The sequence below is a fragment of the Crocuta crocuta genome, unplaced genomic scaffold (assembly GCF_008692635.1).
Source record: "Crocuta crocuta isolate KB4526 unplaced genomic scaffold, BGI_CrCroc_1.0 scaffold16, whole genome shotgun sequence".
NCBI lineage: Eukaryota > Metazoa > Chordata > Mammalia > Carnivora > Hyaenidae > Crocuta > Crocuta crocuta.
The window spans coordinates 5,420,460-5,434,564 of NW_027531893.1; the positions used below are offsets into that span (position 1 = coordinate 5,420,460).

The window sequence follows — 14,105 nt, forward strand, 5'->3', positions numbered from 1 at the left end:
ACCTTGGAAGCAAATCCCCGTGCTCAGCCAAACCTGCAGATGACTCCAGTTCTCTGACTCTACCCTGAGTCTTCAAATCTTCCCGCTGAGACTTCCCCCCACCCCCAGCATGGTAGAGCAAGGATTATCTGTCTGCTGTGTCCTGTCTGAATTCCTGACCCTAGTAACCATGAAATAAGAGATGATGATTATTGTTTTACACCACTATAAGTTTTGGGGTAATTTCTGGGACGCCTGGTGGCTTAGTTGGTTGAGCGTCCGACTTTCGCTTAGGTTGTGATCTCACGGTTCGTGGGTTCGAGCCCCGCGTCAGGCTCTGTGCTGACTGCCAGCTCAGAGCCTGGAGCCTGTTTCAGAGTCTGTGACTCCCTCTCTCTCTGACCCTCCCCTGCTCACGCTGTCTCTCTCTCTCTCTCTCTCCTAGAAATAAATAAAACATTAAAAAAATTTTTTTAAAAACTTTTGGGGTAATTTCTTTTCACAGCAATAGATAACTCATCATACATTCCATCAATATTTGCAATCCATATAGTCACCTGCCATATTTGGATATTTGGAAATGCATACTTTATCTGCAGCGTGTGTGTGGATTATAAGCATGCACATACACACCCATACACACATACAACCTTGTTAACACCTTATTTCTGAATTTGACCTGTCTTATTCAAAGTGGGACCAACAGTTCTGAGAATCAAAGTGGCAGCTAAGTGAGATGTCTACCTTGTTTTAACCAGAAGTTTGGGAAATGCCTCGTGGAGGAGACGAGGTGGGCTGGCGCACGGAGAGTGGCCTTGTCCCCAGTGCATGCCATAAACGTGTGCAGGATTCTCTGGGTCAGGATATCTCTCGTCTAGATCCTAGACAGGAGGATGTTATCCTGCACATCAGCTGTTAATGGAACCCTTGGGTTTGTGTGACTGGGGACCAATCTGTGCTGATGTGTAAATATGTCTGCTTTGCTTACGCTCAGGCACTGATTGCATATCTGGGGGTTAATGAGCTAAGTTTGGATAAAGGCAAGAGGGTGTCTTCTCAATGCACAAGGGTGTTTTGCCTGCATCAGGCTGACTCCAGGCGTTTCCTCAGATCTGAGGTTTGCTTTCTGCTCTGGGGGTTCAGCTCTCGTGCACTTGATGGATGCTGGCCTTAATTTGGTGTGTTGCAGCCGTTACAAGCTGTGGAAGGATATTACCTTAAGGATATTCTTTTGAATATTAAATTAGAATAAATTAAGGCATGCTGCATATTAAGCCTAAATCAGAGTTGAGTAATTGCCTTCCATTTTATGCCACTAAGTTTGTTGGAAATACAGGATATTTGTTTTAATTATCAAGTTGTTGAACTGACTCCCAATGAGAGGATGAACAAACACAAACAAACAAAAACTTTTTTGTGACTTTGTAAATTTTAGGTAGCAACTAATTGGATACTTACTCATGTTTCTCCTGTTATTATTACTGGCTTTCATCATCCAACATTTACTAACTAACTCCCTACTATGTGTCCAGCAACATAAAATTATTTGGAGATATTAAAAGCTACATTTTTTAGTGCTTAATCATTTCCTGGATACTATAGTCTAAGCATTGACATGCATATAAAATTTACACTGTCTCACTATAAGGCAAGTAGGGCTATTATCCCCGTTTCATAGATACAGAAACTAAGTTTTAGTACAACGTCAAATTAATAATTTAAAAAAACACACAGCTAGAGATAGGTTATGAATCTGGCCAGTGCTAAATTCTTAATTCCATGCTATATTGATAACACAAAACATTGCCTCTTTAAAGCATATTATGACCATCAAAGATGGCAGTTAGAGTTGATTTTAAGGTGGTCTCTGAACCTTTTAAGACTTATCAGCCAATAATGTTACTTTTTAAATGTTAGTGAAAAAATATTTTTCTAAACTTTTATTCTGGAAATTGTCAAATATGTCTTTGAAAACAATTAAGGAATAGTATATAATGAATCCCCATGTACCTTTCACCCAGCGTCAGCCACTGCCAAACTCCTGGCTAATCTGGTTTCTTTCTTTCTTTCTTTCTTTTTTTTTTCTTTTTTCTTAAATAGTTTATTGTCAAGTTGGTTTCCATGTAACACCCAGTGCTCTTCCCCTCAGTGCCCTCCTCCATGCCCTCCTTCTTCCCCTCTCCCCCACCCCATCGCCCTCAATTTGTTCTCAGCATTCAGGCGTCTCTCATGGTTTGCCTCCCTCCCTTTCCCCAGCTATTTTTCCCNCAAAAAAGGGGGAAAAAGGAAAAAAAAAAGAAAGAAAAAAACAAAAAAACAAAAAAAGGAAAAAAAACAAAAAAAAAAGGGAGGAGGGCAGCTCTCAGGCAGGGATGGGCGTGGCGGGATCCAATGCCTCAGGCGGGAGCTCTGCCTTGGNCTTGACTGCCGGGCGCTCCGAGCCTGAGCCCGCTGGAGTGAGGAAAACCGGGTCCCTCTATGGCTCGTCACCCGAAACACAAACTCACAGGCTAATTTCCCAGTTTTTAGTTCTTTGCCTTCCGTCTTGAGCTCCAGCCAGCCAGGAGCACGGGCGCCCGGTGTCCGCGCGGGTCTTTCAGGGGCCCCAGCCGCCCGGGAGCTACAATGGCGGCAGGCGCGCCACCACTCTGAAGTCCAGCCCGCCAGGAGCCCACACAAAGAAGCAGTCTGTGTGCTCAGCGCCCCCCCAGGACCAGGACCAGTTGGCGCGAGGGGACCTGGTGTGCAGGTATTTGGCAAGTACGGTCTTTCTATGCACCGAGCGGAGGTTTTTCTCCCCCGTGTGGAGGTTTTTCTGTTTTGGACTCTCTCCTTTTCCCCTCTCACTCCCCGTAGAGGGTAGAGGGGGATCGTCTCCCACCCTGGAGTCTCCGATCCCGGCCCGATTTTATCTTCCCCGGTTCGCACTCACGTTAGAAGGCTCTCTCAGTGGATTCTGCGTCCTTTGTCTCCCAATCTCTCAGGTTTTGTAAGGTTTCCAATGGCTTCAGATCTTTTCTGTGTGATGTATGGGCGCGAGTGCAAGTACGGAGCTCCTTACTTCTCCGCCATCTTGCCCCTCTTCTGAACTTCAGGTTTTCAATGCTGTAATATGTTCATTGATATTGCATGTCCTGTTTCCATCTCCGTCACTGTGAGCATCGCAGGTAGGATTTGCAACTATGGACCCCTGAATGTTTTTCTGCACCCATGGCACATATCACTCATAGATTATTTCCTCTCCTTATTGAACCTGAATGTAGCTTAATTAATGAGATTGTCATTTGTCCAATGCTGCTTATAGCAGTCACCACCAATCAATTAGAGATAGACTTCAGGATGGAACAAATTTCTTATTCCTCCATTGAACCAAATAATGTACCTATAAGGGCTTTCTATGAAAACCTTAAAAAGATTTTTAAATGTTACTTAATTTTTTTCTGAGAAAGAGAATCCAAACAGGGGAAGGGCAGAGAGAGACACAGGATCCAAAGCAGACTCCAGGCTCTGAGCTGTCAGCACAGAGCCTGATGTGGGGCTCAAACCCACAAACTGTGAGATCATGACCTGAGCCAAAGTCAAGACACTTAACTAATGGTGCCACTCCATGAAAATGTTTTAAAAGCACCGCAGCAGTCTAAGTCATCATCGCTTATTTACTTACTTACTCATTTATTCTTATCACCAATAGTTCACTACACACAATTGCCAAGTTTGGGGACACATAGTTTTACCTGTAGAATATCCAGCGACCTTCTCCTACCTACTTCTAGCCCAGCGTTTATTACCTTCTCGGACCATGTTAGGGGACCATGTCTTCTCCCAGGCTCCCCATATGGCCAGTGTTCAACTTCCTCTCTAGCTTTGTTAATGATCTGTACATTTCTTGCGTATGCATCCAGCACGAATCTGGGGGAGGCAGGGAAGGACACAGACTGAAGGAAGAGAGTATGTCTTCCTCCATTTCTGCAGCGGCGAACACCGCCATTAACGCGGCCACGGATTCCCAGACACGGGGTTAGCTGTTCTCTTCTCTGAATCCTCACAAGTAAAGTGGAAATGATCACTGACTCCACATTGCAGTGTCATCATGAGGGTTAAACAAAGAAAACCCTTAGAACATCACTGCTACTACTGTGATTGTTGCTGTTCTTGTCATTGGTGGTGTTCTTGGCAGCTAAACTCTCTGGGCCTCACCCATGATGTGGGGATATATGGTAAGGAGAAAATGAGGAAAATGCCTACCATTCTAGCATTACCAGACACTCAGTGAGGTTTTATTTGCTTTCTGGTTTCTCATGGTTACACCTGGGTATTTAGTGGGGTTGCTTATGTGGGAAAATTCAGTTGTGTGTTTTAGAGCTTCCTTCTGGGTTGAAAAACAAGAAATAGAGAATGGAGGGGCACCTGGCTGGCTCAGTTGGTAGACCATGTGACTCTTGACTTCAAGGTCATGAGTTTCAGCCTGATGTTGGGTGTAGAGATTACTTACATAAATAAAAACTTAAGAAAGAATTAGGGAATAAAGACTTTTGTCCTGGAACGTGGTGTAACTATTCTTACAGTGGCTTTTCTCAGAAGTAACCTTGACATGTGGTGAGCTCTGGAGCACTGGTGTTAGAATAGATTTTGTCTCTTTCCTGCCATCTTACATGCTGAAGAAACGGTGACCCAGAAAAACTTAGCCACCTGCCAAGGTCACACCGTTAGTTAACAGCATAGCTGAAATGTGATTCTAGCCTTCCTTACCACCCACATACTCTTTTCATGAGAGAGAAATAAATTTTAACTATTACATTTTGAAATTTGATATATGGAGACCATAGCTGTTGTCTTCACTTCTCAAACAAATATCCCAGTCTTGAATGTAACATGAGTCATTATTTTGGGCCAATTTTGTTTGAAATGACAACCAAATAAATTACCTAGAGTCACAGATAATGTAGAACTTGGCCCAAAGTTTTAGTTAGCTTCTTTTATATATGTATAAAATAGATGTTTACTATATATATCGTAAACATCTATCTTTATCTGAGTTAACCAGTGTGCTCTGCTCTGCATGGAATTTTAACAAAGTTTCAGAGTTTTTCACTAAGAGGATTTCATGTAGATGATGGAAGATAAACATCATGGCTCCCAGTAATTTACTGTCTATTACTGAATTCCACTCCAGAAATATATTATTTAATCAAAACTCATGTTTATATGAGACAGTAAAAATGGCATAGGAAGTATTTAAGGCTTGCATAATTTATACCATATATAGCATTTTTTTTTTTAAAAAGTGGAACAAGGATGGGGCACCTGAGTGCTCAGTCGGTTAAACGACTGTCTTCCGCTCAGGTCAGGGTTTGAGCTCCGCATCGGGGTCTGTGCTGACAGCTCAGAACCTGGAGCCTGCTTCAGATTCTGTGTCTCCCTCTCTCTCTCTAACCCCTTCTCTGCTCACTCTCTCTCTCTCTCTCTCTCAAATTCAAATAAACATTTAAAAATTTTTTTAAGGTGGAGCAAGGAATGGGGCTTGAGTGTGGGGTCCCAGTTGCTGCCCATTAAGGAAAAGACCACTGTAGTTTCTGTGACCAACCTGAAATTTGTGAGATCTTTGAAAGCAAAGGCTCAGACACGATGCCCATTTCCCCTCAGATAATTCCTGGGAAGTAACGGTTCAGGACCAGCTAAACCTTCTCTAATCTCCTCTCTGTCCACACAGCAAAAGCTGATGAGCTAGTGATGATAATGATGGTTCAGGTAAATATTGATGAGGGGAGGAATAATTCTTTGAACCTTTAATGAAATTCCCCTAAATCTAATCCATTTTCATGGAGAGAACTACAAAAATTGGATATTCAGGGACTTGTATGTATGCGTGTGTAGGTGCGTGTGTGTGCGCAAGCACGCACGTATCAGTAATCAAATCTTCTTTGAAATGTCATCTCATTATATGCATTTCTCCTATCTTTTTTCTTTTTTCTTTTGAAGGGTGTCTGTGGAGGTTATCTGGTCAGTGGGCCCACCATTACTTGAAGGAACAGGGTATATAATATGAAGTTCCCAGTTTATGGAGCCAGACAGATCTGGGTTTAAATGGGCTTTAAGTAATTTAATTTGTGTGACATTCAGCCAGAAACTCAGCATGTGGAACCTCAGTTTTATCACTTGTAAAATTAAGGAACCCTTCATTTTAACCATGCTTGAAAATTCTCTATCATACAGCAGAAGCATCATCCACCTTCAGCCATTTCTCCCTTGCCAGTAGGGGACTGTGGTCATGAATTTCTTGAAGGTTCTTGCTGCTGTCCCCCATTTAACTTGACATTTCAGCAAGAAATTTCCTAAGTGCTCAGTGACACCACTCTCCCTCTCCGCTGCCAGCAGGTGTTCTAAGGATGAGTTTGTCTATAAAGTGGATCTGTCTTAGAGGTATTGCACGTGAGAAAAGGGGTGATGGATGTAGAAAAATGGCTTTGATCTGGTAGACCTGAGAAAAGTAGTAACTGTACACAGAGAGGAAAGGCTGAACCTGCACTCACTATGTAGACGGAGGGCCTGACAAATCAGGATGTGGGTTAATGCTGTTGCCTGTCAGCATCCCTGTGTCCTAGGAGATGCAGCTGTTGAGTGAAACTGTCACTTTTATCATGACATGGAAGCACCATGAAGGCAGGAATAGATGAAGACATGCTACTTGGTGAACAAGATCTAGTGCACATGTGAGGGCAGGGGGAAGATGTGGGGCAGAGTTGAAGGCTGCATGGGATATAGAGATGGATGGGATATTATCTGAATTCCATGCAACCTTGAAACTAGGCAATCTCTGATGACACACCAATTAGGGACTCTCTTGGCAGACATAGATTGTCTAGTAGGAAAACATTTTTTTACTGTTTATTTAATTTTGAGGGAGAGATAATGAGAGAATGAGAAAGCGAGCAGGGCAAGGGTGGGGTGGGGGGGGGGAAGACAAAGACAGAGACAGAGGCAGAATCTGAAGCAGGCTCCAGGCTCTGAGCTGTCATCACAGAGCCTGATGTAGGGCTCGAACTCATGGATGGTGAGATCATGACCTGAGCTGAAGTTGGACGCTTAACTGACTGAGCCACCCAGGCACCCCAGGAAAACAGTTTTCAATGGTCATTACATATGGTCTCCAAGTCACTGTCAGAGAAGATGGGTTGAGGTGGGCAGTCCATTCAGGTGGGCATCGAATGGCACTAACAATCAAAACACACCCCTTGAGGTTTCTGTCAGGGTTCAAGGTGGAAGCTCAGAATCACCATGTACCTTTCATGACACATTTCATGTCTGAACAAAACAAGGTGGACTTCCGTGGCTCTTCTTACCCAGGACCCGATGGAGGGAGATCCCTTATGCTAGCTGCTGTCAGTTTTCAGACCAGCTCCCCTTGACCGAGCTCCTGTGCCCATCCCTCAGCCGCTATGCTTGTTGCTTGCTCATGGTTTCCATCTGCCCCTTCTTCAAAGCCCTCCCCTTGACCAAATGGTTTTGGCCTGCTTTGCCTAAGAGGTTACACCGTTGTCTCAAGGGGGCCAATTGACAGTGAGTGGCTGATCCAGGAACAAAAAGGCTCGTCCTTTTACCTTCATGTAGGACATCCCTGCAGAGCATTTTATTCTCTCAGAGCCCAAAACCTATATAGATCAGGTCAAAGTGTTTTAAGCTCTATTCCAGGCCACCCTGCTTCTTTCACGCCCTTAAATGTAGTGATGTCTTGGACCATGTGGCAGTATTGGAAGCATACTAAGTTTTTGGGTTCTTGTATATGTTGAAGATATTCTCTTGGGAAATGTGTGCATTAAGAGACTGGGTTTCCTAGACCTCAGACCGAATCTTAAGCCACTCTCTGGTTTTTCTAGGAGTTCTGGCTATACATTCCAGTTTCAAGAGTGCAAGATCCCAGACCCTTTCCCTGGTTTAGACTCTATGTGTTTTCCTGTGCATCCTCTCTGCCCTTTTGTATAGTTGGATAAAGTGCTATCACTATGGCCCTCTTGCACAGGAGTATCTCATCCATGCAGACTGGAGAAAACCCTGAGAGAGAGAGGGCTTTGAATATGATTTGTCAGAATCCAATTAGCAACTCCAATTGATTGGTGGTGTCTGATTGAGGGACGGAGGTGAATGTGCAGCTCTCAGCTCTCCTGTCCATAAGAATGAAGGCTGACTGCTGTATTAAGTACTCTTTGCTACTCTTGGGTGAAAAGGGTCATGACTTTTAGCAGCATTTATTCTTATCTTAACATTCTGCATCCCGTGTTCTCTAATGCATTATTCAGGCTTTGTGAGGACAGAGCAGAGGCCAGCTCTGCGCCCAGAGATCTTTTACTGGGGTCATGCAGAGGTGGGGGTGTAGTACATAGGGATGAGAGTCTGGACAAAAGGAAGCTGTGACCTCAGACTGCTTAGGAAAGCAAATTGGCAGCAAAGTTCCAGCATGGCCCTTTACTTGTCACATGTCCTTGGGCAAGTCATGTAACCTCTCTTAGCCTGTTATGATGGTGATAATCTGCACACCAGAGGTCTCAAATGCAGAAGCTTACCTAGGGCCATGCAGTTAATATAATCTGTCAAAGCTGGCAACGTTTAATGACCCGGCAATGTGTGCCATTTCTAAATGGCCATAGAGGAATGGAGGCCCAGTGGTGCCACATTTTCTGATTTTTTAAGAAAAGCTGAATATTTGGATTTTTAAAATAGGAACTCTACTTATTCACAGTTTTGGAAAACAGTTTGGTCAAACTAATAAAATATGTGGCTTATGGGCTACCAGCTTGCAACTTATAAGTTTGCATTTGGAACAAAGACAACTAGTGGCTACCCTGCCCCACTCCCCAAGGGGTGGGCATTTACCATTTGAAGACAATCTGTCTTGACTTCTACATGTGTCTTTCAGTTTGAATGTGTTTTGGAGTCTCTGGAGCCAGCTCTGCCCACACAAACATCAGGTTGGAAGGAATTAGAGCACCCCTCCCCAGTATTTTTTTTTTTATGTTTTACTTATTTCTGAGAGAGAGAGAGAGCGCCAGCATATGCAGGGGAGGGTCAGAGAGAAAGGGAGATACAGAAGCTGAAACAGGCTCCAGGCTCTGAGCTAGCTGTCAGCACAGAGCCCGACCCAGGGCTCAAACCCACAAACCACAAGATCATGACCTGAGCCAAGGTCAGACACTTAACCGACTGAGCCACCCAGGCACGCGCCCCCCCCCCCCCCCCCGGTAATCTTTAATGTGTGACTCAGGGTTTGGTGTATAAATATCCCATCTTCCTTGCCTTTCAGGTGGGATAACTTGAGATGGAGTTTGACAAGTATTGTATGATTAAGGACAAAATATAGTCAATATTTTAGGGAGCCATATGGTGTCTGTTATAACTATTCAGAAACAGCCAGGGACAATAACATATAGGCATGGGCGTATTTCAATAAAATTTTATTGACAAAACCCAACAGTGGGTCAGATTTGGCTGGCTGGTCTTACACCAGCCCTATATTGCTTACTCTTGCTGTGAAGCCTGCACTGTACACCTACTTCCTGGGTTCTGCGATGGAAGTTCCACCCACGCTGTCAACTGGCTCCCTAATGGACTTTGAACAGCCTGCCTCCCCTCCCTCACCCTGTTTTATTTTCCCCGTCCCACTGATGCTTCCAGAAAGCCTTCCTCTCTCTAGCTCCTTACAGTTGAAACCTGGTCTTCAGAAATCTTAAAATTGATTATTTGAGTTTGGATTTTGGAGCCCCTTGAGCTGTGTTTGGTTTCTAGACCCGTCACTTCCTAGCTGTGTTGCCTTGACAAGTGATTTAACTTTTTATTCCTCGCCCCCCCCCCCTCCACCGGCCAGGCTCCTCTTTCAAGGCAATAATGTCAGTGCCCATTTAGAGAATGATTTCAGGGATTTAACAAGATCCTGTCTATTAAACTCTTTGCACATATCCTGGCACATGGTAAAGTTTCAGTAAAGGCCACCTGTGAGTGTGGAGGCCTTGTGTGGAGGACAGAGGTTAAGACTGTGCACCAGCTCTCTGGCTGTCTTTTAGGAATCAGCCAAAATGCTGAATTGAAGTCTCTCTTTCCTGTTTATAATTGTTTTCCTATTTTTTGCCTTTATTTTGAAATAAGGTCACCCTTCCCACTGGTGGGATAAGATGTAACTGTCTTTAAAAGGTAAGATTACAGGGACACCTGCGTGTGAGTTTGCAGCCTGAGACTTTAAATCTTAATCACTCTCACTGGTTCCCTAAGAGAAGGGACATATGGGGGAAAGGAGTGTCTCTCTTCAACTGACCTTATTTCAACCAGCTGGGAACATATGTTCTAGGAAGGATGAAGGGACACATTTAAAGAAAGCAGAAGGAGATGTGAGATAGGAGCGATCCTCTCACACACAAATGGCCCTGGATCCTCATTGTCTTTCCTCCTGGCTAGCTGCTGCTTGCCTTTGAGGAATGAAACTCCTTGGAACCAGACGGAACTGGATTTGAATTTCACCCTGTCACTGTCCCCTGCATCAAGCCATATTACTTCTCTAAACCCCAATTTCCTGGAGGTTTGAGAGGGAATAGATCACGAGCCAATAAAATATACCTGTGCTTTCTCACTGTGAAGCCAGGTGTTGGAAACAAACTCTAACCTCCACCTCCCAGGTGCCTTTTTCTTTTAAGAAAGCCACCCATTTACTTTGGAGACACTTGACCGTCAGGAAGAGGAGTTGGGAAGCCAGCATGGGAAGACTAGAATGACCCAGGAAGGGCAAAAGTGTTTCTCCTGGAGGGCCCATTCTGATTGATGAGTAGTGGCTACCTCCAGTGCTCTGTTGATAAAAAGGGTAGGGAGGTTCAGTGGGAAATTGTGCTGGGATCGATTACCAATGTTTGACATGGACATGGTAAGGTGGGAGGAAGGAAGGGGAAGCATTTATGATTCAAACTGTCACAGGGTGTAAACCTGTTGAGAGAGAGAGAAATCTGAGTAGTATTTCGTGTAATCCCTAGACTAAGCAGCATTAACAAGCAGTAAGCAAACATATATACCTTAAACAAACACCAATATTGACACATATATGAAAGTATATCTACATATGGATGGATGGTGAATAGATGGATGATGAGTGAGATCAGTGACCCCCTTTTCTATTCTCCATTCTTTTTTAATGATTTTTTTTTTAATGATTTACTTATTTCTGAGAGAGAGAGACAGCATGAGAAGGGGAGGGTCAGAGAGAGAGGGAGACACAGAATCCGAAACAGGCTCTGAGCTAGCTGTCAGCACAGAGCCCGACGCGGGGCCTGAACCCACAAACCGCGAGATCATGATCTGAGCTGAAGTCAGACGCTTAACTGACTGAGCTACCCAGGTGCCTCTATTTATTTTTTGAGAGAAAGAGAGAAAGACAGTGTGAGCAAGGGAGGGTCAGAGAGAGAGGGAGATACAGAATCTGAAACAGGCCCCAGGCTCGGAGCTGGCTGTCAGCACAGAGCCTGACATGGAGCCCGAACCCACGAACTGTGAGATCATGACCTGAGCTGAAGTCAGACACTCAACCGACTGAGCCCCTCGTGTCCCTCTGTCCTCCATTTTTTTGTTGGCTTCTCTATGGAGGAGAAAATGTCCTTACAATCCAGAAGAGAAAATATATTTACTTTTTAATTTTTTAAATGTTTATTTTTGAAAGAGAAACAGAGTGTGAGCAAGGGAGTGGCAGAGAGAGAGAGAGGGAGCCACAGAATCCAAAGGAGGCTCCAGGCTCTGAAGTGTCAGCACAGAGCCCCAAGTGGGGCTCAGACCCATGAACTGTGAGATCATGACCTAAGCTGAAGTTGGATGATTAACCAACTGAGCCACCCAGGCACCTCTCTTCTCTTCCTCTTCTTATAAGAACATTGGTCCTGTGGAATTAGGGCCCCACCCTGTGACCTCACTTATCCTTAATTACCTCTATAAAATACCCTATTTCCAAGTATTTTTCAGGTTGGGGGTTAGGGCCTCAACATGAACTTTGAGGGGACAAAATTGAATTACTAATACTGGGATTTTCTAATCCGTCCTGCATTCTTCTGCTTGTGTTCAGGTCACACCTGGACAGAATGTCATTCTCACCCCTTCTGTATGCTGAATTATTCTTTCTGTAAAGCTGGCTCTGTTTTCTGTTTTGGGGGTTTTCCCTGAATGCCCCCCTTTCACCAAACAGAACCACATGTTGCCCTGCACCTCACAGCTCCATCTCCATCGTATGAACCCACTGAATCACAGTCATTTGTCTAGATGCCTTTCTCCTCACCCAGTATGCAGAACCAGTACTCACTAATGGTGTTCATACTGAGAACAAGGATAATAACTCAGGACTTTGGTATACCCAATATTTGATTACTTGAATTAGGCATTTGGCAGTTTTTCTTTTGGCTTAGAAACTGTATGTGAATGACAGGACTTATATCTATAAAAATAAGAATACAATATAAATGATCCTTGAACAACATGGGGACTAGGAACACTGGCCTCCTACACAGTCTAAAATCCATGTGTATATACTTACCTGGCAGGGGAGATACCATGATCAAGAGGGTGGTTTTCCCAGGGGGAGGCTTATACATTGCACTCCGGATGTGCTGACCCCTGCAATTTCCCCAAATGTGGGAAACTCAACTGCATAATTTGTGGTAGTGGGGGACTGCGTTCGCACTTTCCCCTGATTTTTGTGGTAACAAAAATAGAATGTGGGGGCGCCTGGGTGGCTTAGTCGGTTAAGCGTCCGACTTTCGCTTAGGTCATGATCTCGCGGTTCGTGAGTTCGAGCCCCGCGTCGGGCTCTGTGCTGACTGCCAGCTCAGAGCCTGGAGCCTGTTTCAGAGTCTGTCACTCTCTCTCTCTCTTGTCCTCCCCTGCTCACGCTGTCTCTCTCTCTCTCTCTCTCCTAGAAATAAATAAAAAAAATCCATGTATAACTTTCAGCTCCCCCAAATCTTGACTACTAGTAGCCTTTTGTTGACCAGAAGTCTTACCAATAAGAGAAGCCATCTATTAATACATATCTTGTATGTTATATGTATTATATACTATATTTTTATAATCAATTCAGCTAGAGAAAAGAAAGCACTAAGAAAATCATAAGGAAGAGGAAATACATTTACAGTGCTGTACTATATTTATCATAAAAAATTCACATTGTTCAAGGGCCAGCTGAATACACCCAGGTGCTGTGTGCCTTGTATAGATAGTCTGTATCTCTCTCCTGATGAAGAAAGAGACAAGGTGTAGGTTTATCTGACAAATGAGAAGAGAGAGTGTCCCAGGAAACTACCCTGGGTAGCTGCTGTTGCACAGGAAAGGGAAGAGACATGGAGCTGTGACATATGGGTAGATGACTTTCATCTAATCCCAGGACAGAAGGTCTCTATCACAACAGGTGTTACTGGGTCTATTACCTATCTCAAGTTTTTGTTAGCAGAGTGAGGTCCTTCACTTTCTGAAGGCTTCTGCTCAGCTGCCTGTGGGCTGGAAACTGGGGTGATCTTTCATTATTAATTCTGGGGTATTCCAGCTAATTGCAGCTGCCTAATACACAGCTGCAATGCAGTGGCTTAAAATAATAGTGTTCACTTCTTTTGCTCAAGAATCTGGCACCTGCATCAGTGCAGGCAGGCAGTTCTTACTCAGGACTTTCCCTGTGGTTCCAGAAAGCTGCATCTGGGGTTGTTTTGAAGACTTCCTCACTCACTCAATCTCTGGGCTGGAAGACTCAAAGAACAGGAGCTCATGTGGGTGTATTTAGGTTGCCAACAAAAATACAGTGGAGTGAGTGGCTTACAAGCCACAGGATCTTAGAGTTGTAAAGTCTGGGAAGTCAACATCAAAGTGCCAATAAATTTGGTGCCTGGTTAGAACCTACTTTCTTGTTCATACACATCTTCTCACTGTGTCCTTGCATGGAGGAAGGGGTGAGGAGACCCTGGGACCTCTTCTCTTTTAAAATTTTTTTAATGTTTATTTATTTTCGAGAGAGAGAGAGAGAGACAGAAACAGAGAGAGACAGCGCATGAGTGGGGGAGGGGCAGAAAGAGAGAGAGACCCACACACAGATTCCAAACCAGGCTTCAGGCTCTGACCCGTCAGCA

At 44.2% G+C, this 14,105-nt stretch overlaps 1 protein-coding gene and 1 non-coding gene across 2 annotated transcripts in view; both read left to right on the plus strand.

Moving 5' to 3' along the window:
* RBFOX1 (RNA binding fox-1 homolog 1) overlaps positions 1 to 14,105 on the plus strand; it is a 1,463,629-nt gene that overhangs the window by 767,340 nt on the left and 682,184 nt on the right. The window lies entirely within an intron of this gene.
* Positions 12,519 to 12,682, plus strand: LOC144239330 (U1 spliceosomal RNA). Its single transcript, XR_013337392.1, has one exon. It is a non-coding gene; the product is annotated as a U1 spliceosomal RNA (small nuclear RNA).